We start from the raw sequence: 13,129 nt of genomic DNA, 5'->3' as shown, positions 1-13,129 counted from the left end.
TCCCAGCTGTTCTAAGTCCCTGCTCTCCCCTGGAGAAAGGCACTGGGGCCTTTTTTTCTTTCTTTTTGTTTTAAAACCCTCAGCCTCGAGGGCAGTGCTATGATCAGGGGATGGACTGGGCTTCGGCCTCCAGAGTTGGTTCGCAGGTGATGGTGGCAGTGACTCCCCTGGGTCTAGCTGATTCCCTTTCTCTGCATCTGCACAGACAAAGGAATCCTGGCCAGGCGGCGGGTTTTGTCAGGCCCTTGTTGCCAAAAAAAAAAAAAAAAAAAAAAAAAAAAAGACAAAAGAAACCTGAAGGCTGTACATGGCTTTTGGAGAGTCCTCTACCCCATCTCCACAGGCGGCGCCTGCAAAAGTCATCGTCCTTTGTAAGGCTGCCATCGCAGAGGGTGAGAGGCAGGAACAGAAAGGGAGGCTGAGCCCCCAGCTTACCACTGTCTTTCTGCTTTGTTCTGTTCTTCCTTCCTTCTTATTCTCCACTCCTGCCTAGAGTCTCATTTTCCTGTCTTGTCTATTTATTCCTTCAATGAGCCTCTCAACTCCTCAGCCACCCACCTCCTCCACCACCATCTCTTCCAGCCCATCTCCTGCCAGTAGACGCCTTACTCCCAGCTCCCCCTGACCCACCCTCACCCCCATTCTTTGTACTCTGTACATTTACCACCCACTGGTAAACTCAAGCTTCCCTTAGGGTACCATCTCCCCATGCCAAACTGGCCATGCCCCTCAGTATAGAAGAAGTAACTGAGATGTTGATTGCATTCACGGACACTTCACCATGACTCCAAGGTCAGTCCATTAGTTTCATTTTCCAGATGAGCAAACCGAGAGGAAGGCAGTCACTTTCCAAAGTCAATCCAGTTATAAACAAGAGTCTGGGTTCTGTATCAAGAATTTCCTGGCCTGAGTTTAATGCCCTTGCCATTACATAACAGCTTCGAAGGGCCAGGGAGATAATATGGCTGGGATGGTCATGAGCTTTCACTTAGAAAAAAAACATGAAAGACTGTGCCTGGAGGAGCAATATCTGTCTGTGACTTAGTAATATATTATGAACATTCTCTCCCGGGCAGGGCCTTTTCTTGCCCACTGGGCATTCCCCTCAGGTGCAGCAGGGGATGAGGGGAGCAGAGGCCTCTACTACCCTACTTTACCTTGGCACAGTAGGGAGAACCAGCTGTCAGACAAGGGAGCGGGAATGACCTGGTCAGCAAGCACCTCAATCAGCAAATGCATTTTGGTTGTTGAATTCGTTAGTGCAGATTAATTGAAAATGAGTGGTAGGGCTGGGTAGAATAGCTTAATCGCACCATTGGAAAAGCCAGCCTCCTGGCCTGAGAGGTGCAGGCAGCTCCTGAGGCTGCAGTCTAAAACCCTGTTTTCTCCTCCTCAGTCTCCTCCTGAATTCATGAACCTAAAGTTTTGCCAGCCCAGCAGAAAGGCTCGTCCTTTAATGCCTTTCTTCTTGAGAGTTTGGCCACTTAAACCAGTCCCCTTTGAAAGTGAGCTCTGTCTCAGCCCAGCTTTCATTTCAGAAAGCCCATTTGAAGTGGCCTCTGCGCTTGCATGGCACTTAACACTTGCATTAATGACTGTGTCATCACAGGCGCCCTGTCTTACGAGCAGCATGGCTTGGCCTATCTTGAGCATTGAATCAGAGATGTGGAAAGGTTACATGCTTACATCAGAAAGAACAAGGACATTAACACCCACCAAAACAGGTTTCAATCCCAGGTCTGTTGCCTATACACTGTGAGATCTTTCTTCTTGGAGCATCAATTCTTAATTGTGAATGGAGACAATAATGTGTACCTTTAGAACTATCTTTGGGATTATGAGAAAGAAATAAGACAACAGATGTGAATTGTGAATTCTGTAGTCCTCCAATTGCCATATAATAGATCTCAGCAAATGATTCTTCTCTTTCTCCTACCCCTTTTGGCCCAAACCAGGTTTGCAAATACATTTAAATATTACACCTTCCAACTCAGGTTACATTCTCCCCCTCTTCTGTCTCCACTCCTTCCTGCTTTTTCCTGTCAATACATACAATTCAAATGCCTTAGGAACGTGGTGGTCAATTGTGACAGCTTGACTCCATGACTTTGTTATTTACGGTTAACTTTACCCTGCAATTTAAGAAATAGATTGATAGGAAATGGCAGCATTGTTCCAGGGTCCCATGGCCTCACCTTGACAGAAATCCACATTCCGTGACATTAGATGCTAATTACTTTATGTAAGTTATCTCATTCTTGACCATGCTTTTTTTTGGGGGGTGGTATATGTTAATTTAAGCACTGCTTAATCTTCTGTAATAGAAGAACATGGTGGCTTAATACAATACATCCTTATTTCTTGCAAAGGAAAAGTCTAGTCTGTGGGGACTGGGGTCAGGAGGTTCTTTTCCATGCATTAGGGACTTGGCTGATGAGGATCACTAAGTGTTAACACGTGGCTTCCAAGGTGGCCCTAGGTGTGGAAAAAAGATTGTCGAAAAGGGAAGAGAGAGAAAGAGGAATAACTTCGGCGTATCTTAAAATTTTTGTTTTATGTCCCAGCCTGCATGAGTCATCCTTTCTTCTTCCTGTGGCTTTGGTCAAAACTCAGGAACACGGCCACGCCCAACTGCAGGGGAAGCTGGGAAATGTAGTCTACTCCCAGAAAGAGGGGAAGGAGTTTGGTGAACAGTTAACCAAGTCTCTGTCAAAGGTAGATATTCATATGCACATTTCACGGGTGTGAAAATGAGTGGGTACCAAAAGCAAACGGAAGGGCCTGTTTCTGAATTTGGGCACTTATTTCATTTCTTTTCAACCTTCTGAGAATTATGTTTCTAAATTTCCAAGTACACATCTGAAATAACATATTTTTACTAAATAATAAATCACATTCAGGCAAAAGTTAAATCAGAAAAAGTTAATTATAGTGATTCTTCTCAAGATAGAATATGTGTTGATAAACCAGTGGATGTAAGACCATAGACTTAGCGTGGTATACCTGAACTATTCGTTTTTGCTTATTAGTAAGTCATTTAAAATGTTCTGCTATTGAAAAAAAACCTGAATATATACCTAGAGGAATCCAAAATTGGTCTGAAATTTTAAGATTAAAAATGAGACTTCAAGTAAAAAACATGCTTGCAGTAGGCACTTGCCAGACCCTTGGATACCTAGGGGTTCAAGATCACTCCTTTTAGTTTTAGTGATGGGAAGGTTTGATATAGTTTAGATTTTTTTTTAATGAAAAAAATTACGTGATACATTTATGTGTAATTTCTGACTAATCTTTACTGTAATTATTCTAAATATCAACTTATGTTTTGGAACTCACACCAAACTATATTTTGGTTGTTTGCGTTCTACCCATTTCTGAACCTCAGCTTTGTGAGTTTGGGCTTCTAAAGACTCAAAGCGTATCTCAGCTGACAGTTTACCTCCTCCTTCAGGGATAGTCTATTCCTTCCCCAAATCGAGGAATATCCTGTTTATTTCTCTCTCTCTCTCTTTTTTTTTTTTTTTTTTTGAGATGGAGTCTTGCTTTGTCGCCCAGGCTGGAGTGCAATGGCATGATCTCGGGTCACTGCAACTTCCGCCTCCTGGGTTCAAGTGATTCTCCTGCCTCAGCCTCTTGAGTAGCTGGGATTACAGGCATGCACCACCACACCCGGCTAATTTTGTATATTTTAGTAGAGATGGGGTTTCTCCATGTTGGTCAGGCTGGTCTTGAACTTCTGACCTCAGGTGATCCGCCCACCTCGGCCTTCCAAAGTTCTGGGATTACAGGTGTGAACCACCGCGCCCAGCCTATCCTGTCTTATTTCTTTAGTTTGGAGCTACGTTCAGCTTTTTCTGAGTGAAAATCCTCTTTCTGCTCCACTGGGAATAATAAAACCTTGTATGCTTTTCTTACCGTATCAAAAGAACATCACCCCAACTCCTCGTATCTGCTTTCTATATTGAGTTAGCCAATTTAATCTGCATATAATGACTGAGGCTAATTAATAGTTTTCCCACAGCTGGTTCCCTCTAGAAACATTTAGCAACTGCCTTCTAGTAGAAGCTGCCCTAGAAAGAAGAGTTCAACCTAGCAATATCTCTTTATAATAGAACAGCGCGTTTTCACACTAACTGCCTTTATCACCAAAGGCGAGAATGGCTCAATGGTATTGTGGATCAGCAAACATCTGGACGTGCGACTCAAAAGATGGTGGTGAAAGTCCCTTCCCATCTATTATTTATTTCTTTACTTCCTGCTTATTTATTTCATTCCATTTTACTTTTTCTTTTGCAACTTTTCCCTTACTCCTAAGTGACTTCACATCTGATAATATCTCCACCAAATTGCATTTTAATGTTTTTCCTATTTTTAAACTCTCTGTGGACCTTAGGTCTGCAGAATTGGATCAATCCTATCCTCAGTACATCACTCAGTTTCATCATGGGGATTTATTTAGTTATTTTTAATAATATAACGAGCACTCACAAAACCATCAATGCAAATAAAAGCAAATAAAAGCTCAGCCATTGGTAATAACCCCAATCTAACCATATGGGTACCTCCACCCCTTCACTTTTTCTGGTTTCTTCCATCTGAGGCAAGTCTTATCCTGAATTTTGTATGCATCATGTTTTTGCTTTATTTTAAAAATGGCTTTATTTCACCTCTGTAGTCCTAGAAAGTGTATTTTGATTTTAGTTATTTTAGACTATAAAAATGATATGTAGATTTATGTAATCTTTTGGGGGCTAACTTTCCCATTTAACATTAAATTGCTAAGATTTATCTCTATTTTCACAAATTATAGCTTATTCACTTCCTCTGTTTATAATATGTGATTTCACCCTTTTATACTTGGTTCATTCTTTCTCCCATTGATGAGCATTTGGGTAGTTTCAGCTTTTTTTGCTAAGATGAATAGTGACAATTTGAACGTTTTTGTATCAATTTCCTACTGTATATGCTCATAAATTTCTTTTTTCTTTTCTTTTTTTTGAGACAGGCTTTCACTCTTGTTCCCCAGGCTGGAGTGCAATGGTGCGATCTCAGCTCACCGCAACCTCCGCTTCCCAAGTTCAAGGGATTGTCCTGCCTCAGCCTCCCTAGTAGTTGGGATTACAGGCATGTGCCACCACGCCCAGCTAATTTTGTATTTTTAGTAGAGACAGGGTTTCTCCATGTTGGTCAGGCTGGTCTTGAACTCCTGACCTCAGGTGATCCGCCCACCTCAGCCTCCCAAAGTGCTGGCATTATAGGGATGAGCCACCGTGCCTGGCCCATAAATTTCTTTTGGGTATTTAATTAGGAGTGGAATTGCTGGGTTATAGGTTGTATAAATGATCAAATTTAGGAAATATTACCAAACTGTTGTTTAAAGTAGTTGCACTTTGAAAAACAACTGATGGACAACCATTTATGCAATTTATTGCATCAGTCTCAGTTGCAATGTGATCCTATGAATTCATGTCTTTTTTAATCTTGATTTTGCTAAACTTGTACATATTTTGCTAATTAACTATAAAATGGTATCTCATAGTGGTCTTAGTATTCATTTCTATAATTAAATACATCTTGTGATTTTTAGCCATGCATTTCTTCTGTGAAATACCCATTTGTACATTTGTCTATTTTTCTAACTGATAATTTGTACTTTTTCTATTGATTTGAAAGAGACTTATTTTCTATATGTAATTGTTTGTTGGAGCTGAATAATAGAAATATCTTCTCCCAATTTGTAAATTTTTTTCACCTTCCTTAAATAATATTTTGAAGAATATATATATTTTAAGATGGAGTCTTGCTCTGTCACTCAGGCTGGAGTGGAGTGGTGTGATCTTGGCTCACTGCAACCTCTGCCTCCTGGGCTCAGGTGATTCTCCTGCCTCAGCCTCCCAAGTAACTGGGATTACAGGCACCCACCACCATGCCGGGTTAATTTTTGTATTTTTAGTAGAGATGAGGTTTCACCATGTTGGCCAGGTTGATCTCAAACTCCTGACCTCAGGTAATCCACCCGCCTTGGCTTCGCAAAGTGCTGGAATTATAGGCTTGAGCCACTGCGCCTGGCCTATTTTATTTTCTGTTCTAATCTATCAATTTCTCCATTTCTTTACTTCTATTAAAATATCTAATACAATTTAAAAATTATCCTTATGGAATCTTGCATGTCTTTTGTTAAATACAGTCTTAGCTGTTCTCTGATACCGTTGTCAATGGTGTTCTGTGTTTATATTTTCCAGTTGTTTCTTGACGCATTATCGATTGATGTTATTACATATCCAGACACTTTGCTAAATACTCCCATTCTTGTCATTTATCTGTAGATTCTTCCAGGTTGTCCACTTAAAAAATTACATCCTCTACAAATCCTTATAAGTCTAATTTCTTTCTTGATTTATTTTGCTGTCTACGATTTCCAGTACAAGCTGGAATATGAGTGGGAATTGTAATTATTCTACAATCTACAAATATAGGATCATATTTTACCTAGATTTTAAAACACATATTCTTCATAAGATAAGAAAGTTTTTGTTTACTACTAATTTAATGATAATTTATTATGAGTGGATGTTGAGTTTTGTCAAATTATTTTCCTGTATTAACTAAAAAATTATATATGTATTCCTAGTAATCTCTCAATGTGGTGAATTATATTTCTTAATTTTCAAAGTATTAAATCATTATTGCATACCTGGGATAAAATCGGTTTGGTCAAAGTGTATTTTCTTTTAAATATGTTTTTAGATTACGTGGACTTTTTAAATATTTTAAAAACTATTTGCATTCATATTAAAAATGGAATGACATGAAAGTTTTGCTTTCTGTGGTTTTAGTATTTGGGCTATTCTGAACTCATAAATAAGCTGGGGAACATGCCCCCTTTTCTATTTTTTGCAAGTATTTGAAAAACTCAAAATTGTTTATTTCTTAAAAGTTTAGAAAAATATTAATAGTCAAATATTTTAATTGTGGGAAGATTTTCAGGCACAGTTTTAATTTATTTAATAGTTGTAAGGCTGTTTAATGTTTTAATGTCTTTTTGAGTTGTTCTAGTTTGTTACTTTTTTTTATAAGAGTTTATTCACTTCATCTAAGTTTTCAAAATTACTGGCAAGCAGTTGTTGGTAGTTTGATTTTATTATGACTTACAATTTTTCCTAATTTTTTTATTGTGGCAAAATACACATAACATAAAATTTACCGTCTTAATCATTTTAAGTGTACAGCTTAGCAGTAGTAAATGCATTTATAATGCTGTGCAAACATTACCACCATCCATCTCCATAATTCTTTTCATCTTGTAAAACAGAAACTCTATACCCATGAAACAATAAGTCCCTATTCTCCTCTCCCTCAGCCACTGGCAACCACCATTATACTTTCTGTCTCTGTGATTTTGACTTTTTATAAGTATGTCATATAAGTGGAATCATATAATAGTGGTCTTTTTGTGACTGGCTTATTTCATTTAGCATAATGTCCTTGAGGTTCATCAGTGTTGGAGCATATGTCAGAACTTCTTTCCTTTTTAAGGCTGAATAATTTATTGTATGTATATCCCACATTTTGTTTATGCTTTCATCTGTTGATGGGCCTTGGGTTACTTCTGTGTTTTAGCTATTTTGGGTAGTGCTGCTAGGAACATGGGCATGTCATTTAATCTCTTTATCTCAAGTACTTTTTTGCAGATTCTCCCCTTTTTCAGTCACAGTATTTTTCACTTGTGGTTTCTTTCATTTTCTTGTTAGTTTTCAGAGGCTTCTCAAGTTTTTTGTTTTTGACAAATCAACTTTGGCTTTGCCGACATCCTGTGTTATTTGTTTGTTTCCTATATTGTTAACTTCCATTAGTATTTTTATTATCTCCTCCATTTTATTTATTATTTCTGGCTTATTGTTTTGTTCATTGAAATAACAAACAATTAGCTCATTAATTTGAGGTGTCATTATTTTCCAACACAGGTGTTTACATCTTGAATTACTATTTTGACTGTACCCTAAGGTTTTGATTATCATTATCATATGTTATCAATTGTTAATACATTATCAATTATTTTCATTGTCATTCAATTCTGAATCATTAAACATTTTATTATGAAACAGATGCAAAAATCCTCAACAAAATACTAGCAAATCAAATTCAACAACACATTGAAATGATCATTCACCATGATCAAAGGAGATTTATCCCTGGGATGTAAGCATAGTTCAACATAGGCAAATCAGTAAATGTGATGCATCATATTAACAGAACGAAGGACAAATACCATATGGTCATCTCATTAGATGCAGAAAAGCATTTGAAAAAATCCAATGCCGTTTTATGACAAAAACTCTCAATAAATAATGTATAGAAGGAATGCAACTTAACACAATAAAAACCATGTGGGGGAGGTTCACAGCGAACATTGTACCCAATGGTGAAAAATTGAAATATTTTCTTCTAAGATCTGGAACAAGACAAACATTCCCACTCCTTCTTGCCACTTCTACTCAACAAAGTATTGGAAGTCCTTGCCAGAGCAGTTAGTTAAGAGATAAAGGTAAAATGCATCTAAATAGGAAAGAAAGATGTGAAAGTGTCACTGTTCGTTGATATGGTCTTATGTATAGAAAACCCTAAAGATTCTACCCAAAAACCCCCCAAAAAACTGATAGAACTAATAAACAAAGACAGTAAAATTGCAGGATTCAAAATCAACAGTAAAACAAATAGCATTTCTATACACTAATGATGAACTTTCTGAAAAAGAAATCAAGAGAACAATTCCATTTACAATAGCTTTAAAAAATACTTAGAAAAATAAATTTAACCAAGGAGGTGAATGTTTACAAAATGTTAATGTAAGAAATTCATGAAGATGGGGATATATTCTGAGAAATGCATGGTTAGGCAATTATATCGTATGAATATTATAAAGTGCACTTACACAAATCTAGGAGGTATAGTCCACTACATACCCAGGCTATATGATACAGCCTATTGTTCCCAGGCAACACACCTGTGCATCATGCTACTGTACTGACTACTGAAGGCAACTGTAACACAATGGTAAGTATTTGTGTATCTAAGCATATCTTAACATAGAAAAGGTACAGAAAAAATACAGTATTATAATCTTATGGGACCATCATCATATATTTGGTCCTTTATTGACCTAAACATAACTATGTGGTGCATGACTCTACTTCAGGTGATAGATACATGTTAATTAGATTGATTTAATTATTGCACATGGTATTCATAAATAATAACATCATTTTGTACCCCATAGATACACACAACTATAATTTGTCAATTTACAGTTAAAAAGTAAAAATATAAAAACTTGCAGAAGACATATATTTTATTATCATTTCTTCTTTAACTTATTAACTAAGCACAATGCATTTCTGAATTTTCAAATTGTGGGAATTTTTTTTGTTTATATTTAACATAAATGAGCTATGATCAGAAACCAAGGTATGTATGATACAGTTTGAAATTTGTTGAGGGTTTTCATGTGTGCCTAGGAAATGTACAAATTTCCTTTGTAAATTTTTATAATTTCCACATATATAATTAGGGAGTGTCATGCCCTCATATTCAAAAGACTCTTTGGCTAAATATAATACTCTAAATTTTATAGTTATTTTTCTGAATGCTTTGAAATTATTACTCTATTACTCATAATTTTGTAAATATTTTATATAAGCTTGGAAATGTACATTATAAAGTTAGTGAAGACACTACATATGTCCATTAAGTCAAATTCTTTGTGTTGTACATATTATCTTTATTTTGGATAATCTTCCTTTATTTGACCTATCAAGTAGAGAGATATGTTGAAATTTCCTATTATAATGGTGATTTAATCAAAAATTTTTAGCAGTTTTATCACTTTTTCTTTGTATATTTTGAGAATATTAGAGCAATAAAGTTTTAAAAATTGCTAAATGGTTTTGGTGTATCAAAACTTTTAATCACATGAAATAGCTCTTATCACTAATAATTTTTTTCTAGTAATCTTGTTTAAACCGTATTAAAATATCTGTATAACCTTTGTTTAGATTTTGCCTGATACATTTTTCCATTCTTTTTCAACTTTTTTTTCTTTAGAATTTCTGTTTTAGGCAACAGATGCCAGTATTGAAAAAATTCAACCTGCCAATTTTTGTTTAATAATTGTCTAAAATACATTTTAATTATTTACATATTTGGGCCTATTTATAAAATTTTGATATTTTAATTTGTCCTGTATTTTCTGCTTACAAAAGATTTCATCACCTTACTTCATTCCTCTTTTGCAACATTTGGACTTTTCTCTTCTTTATTTAGGTAGTTTATTCAGGTAGTTTATTTAGGTAGTTTAACTGTTTTAAGTGTGGGTCTTTCTAGAGCCATTTATTTGAGCCTTGGTCTACCTAGATTATTTGTCATGCCCTCATATTCAAAGGACTCTTTGGCTAAATATAATACTCTACATTTTATGGTTATTTTTCTGAATACTTTGAAATTATTACTCTATTGTCATCTTGCATTCAGTGTTGCTTTTTATAAAATCTGTTTCTTGCTTTTAGATTTTTGTTTTTTGAACGTTATATGCTCTTTTCCTTTGTAAATTTTTATAATTTCCACATATATAATTAGGGATATATCCTTAAATTTTTTAATAGTCTCTCTGAATGTGGGCTTTTCCTTATCTCTTCCTTTATGGATTTTTTTTCTATCTGAGATCTTTATTTAAAAGAAAATTTTAGAAAATACAGCTCACTATTCTAATATTTTCTCTTTTCTATTTGTTTCTTTCTCTGGTACTTCTTTTTAATTGACATTTCAGCACTTTAACTTCTATTCTCCATTTCTCTTAACTTCTTTTATGGTTTTTATTAATTAGCCTTTTCATTCTTCATTCATTCAATCTCTTATCTCTTATCTTCTTTTATCTCTCTCTCTCTTTTTTTTTTTTTGAGACCGAGTCTTGTACTGTGGTCTGGGCTGGAGTGCGGTGGTGCAATCTTGGCTCACTGCAACCTCCACCTCCCGGGTTCACATGATTCTCCTGCCTCAGCCTCCTGAATAGCTGGGATTGCAGGCACATATTACCACATCCAGCTAATTTTTTGTACTTTTAGTAGAGATGGGATTTCACCCTCTTAGCCAGGATGGTCTCGAACTCCTGGCCTCAGGTGATCTGCCCACCTCAGTTGCCCAAAGTGCTGGCATTACAGGTGTGAGCCACTGGGCCAGGCCTCTTTTATCTCTGTTAAGAAAGATTGTCTGAAACTTGGAACTAAGGCAAAGGAAAAGTGCACGTCCTTTTAGTGTCATGCTGGAGCATTGTTTAGTTCCATTCAAAGATTATCTAACTCTTAGGAGAATTGCTTTTGACTTATTCTTTGTATAACTGCTTAGGCTTCATATTGTGTGAAGCTACAGGTTAATCTGTCAATAATCGATAAATAAAAATGAATTTCTGTCTAGTAGAAAAGAATACCTTAAAGGTTATATTTTTGTTTTCTTTTGCTCTGTAAGACATTAACTGATTTGGTGTCTGATTTAGCACCAAATTAAAAAGCAAGTACTCTTTCTTCCATTGACTATACATACATACCCCATCTTTCAAATTCTCATTTGAACCAACTTTAGCATTCTTTTGGAGTTAAATCTGAGTTAAAATACATGTTCACCATGATTTGTATGACAGTCATCTTTAACTGTTTGAAAATTATTCTTTGCAACCTCTCTTTAAGTTTTCTTGGCTAATTTAAAATGATTGGCTTTCTAATTATTTTGCTTCTAATTATTTTACTTCCGGTGCACACAATAACCTAACATGTTTTGAAATGATTGGGCCTTACAATGTCTCTTTATTTTGGCACATGTGCCTTCCCTTCACCACCAGAGATAGTGGATATTTTGTAAGGAAATGAGTATTCAGGGAAACAGACCCTGTAGCTGTGAGTCCCTGTGAGCTTAGTGTGGATGTAATGGAGAAGATATGCCCGGGAAGGACTGTCCAGCACAAGAGAACTGGAGTGACACCTCTACCCCGGCCCCTAAATAACTCAAGCCACCCTGTCACCTTCTGTCCTCACCCTGGGGAGAAGCAGCATCAGAAGGGAACCCTGCTTACATTTGCATCCTGACTCACCTGCGTTGAGGGTTTAGATGAGGAGGGGAGCAGCGACTGATTTTACCTAGATCCACCTATTTTCCTCAGTCTCTCTGAAACATAGGGCCTCTGGGGTGACCTCACTTGATTCCTGAAGGTGCTGGATTCAGAGCCTGAGTCCTTCCAGGTATGGGAGCCATTGCTATATGTCCCAGGGTCATGTTGGGGGAGAGGGAGCAACAGAACTTTAACAGTTTGTTTTTTTCTTCCCTGCTCTCCACAGCCCTGTCTGGCCCTCTTGTGCCCTGTTTCTCCTCTGCAGCTCCTCCAGGGTTGATCTTAGGGAGAGATCCAGTTGTCCTACTGGTTTACCATCTTGGAAGGAACCAGAATCAGCAGTTGCACCTCAAAGTGGGATCCTGCTGCCCATTGCCTTCATGGGCAGATATTCCTAAGATATAACTCATCCCGGGTCCTGGGATTTGGTCTCCTGTCATAGCTTTACTTTGACTATTGCTTTACTCCTGGTGCTCTGTGAGACCTCCACTGTGCCCAGCTGTTCCCCCAGCTCTGGCTGTAGGGGAGCTGCTCTGCAGTTGTCCAGTTTGTCTCCAAGGTGGTGCAGTTTCTGTCTTGAATTTCCCACACCACAATGATAGCACATTGAATGGACCCCCCTCAAAAAGAATTATGTCCTACTGCAATCTGTGAGTGTGACCTTCTTTGGAAACAGGATCTTTGCAAAGTAATGAAGTTAAGCATCTCAAGATGAGATCATCCTAGATTACCAGGGTGCACTCTAATTCCAATGACATGTTCACATAGGAGAAGAGGGAAAACACAGGCACGGAGGCAAGGACACGTGGAGACAGAGACAGAGTAGAGTGATGCAGTCACAAGTAAAGGAACACAGGGGCCTGGAGCTGGAAGACAGAACGAAGGATTCTGCCCAAGCCCTTGTAAGAAGCACAGTCCTGCCGACACCTTGATTTTGGCTTTTGGCCTGCAGCGTTGCGAGAGAACAAACTTATG

At 37.3% G+C, this 13,129-nt stretch overlaps 1 long non-coding RNA gene across 1 annotated transcript; it reads right to left on the bottom strand.

Annotated features, from left to right (window-relative positions):
- Positions 1 to 797: 797 nt before the first annotated feature.
- On the bottom strand, positions 798 to 12,305 carry LOC106999700 (uncharacterized). Its single transcript, XR_001446591.3, has 3 exons — positions 12,137 to 12,305; positions 2,351 to 2,475; positions 798 to 2,132 (listed from the first exon to the last, which is right to left on the bottom strand). It is a non-coding gene; the product is annotated as an uncharacterized LOC106999700 (long non-coding RNA).
- Between the last annotated feature and the right edge of the window lie 824 nt (positions 12,306 to 13,129).

The sequence above is a fragment of the Macaca mulatta genome, chromosome 8 (assembly GCF_049350105.2).
Source record: "Macaca mulatta isolate MMU2019108-1 chromosome 8, T2T-MMU8v2.0, whole genome shotgun sequence".
NCBI lineage: Eukaryota > Metazoa > Chordata > Mammalia > Primates > Cercopithecidae > Macaca > Macaca mulatta.
The sequence above is the reverse complement of the archived record's forward strand: the minus strand, read 5'-3'. Positions and strand labels throughout refer to the sequence as shown.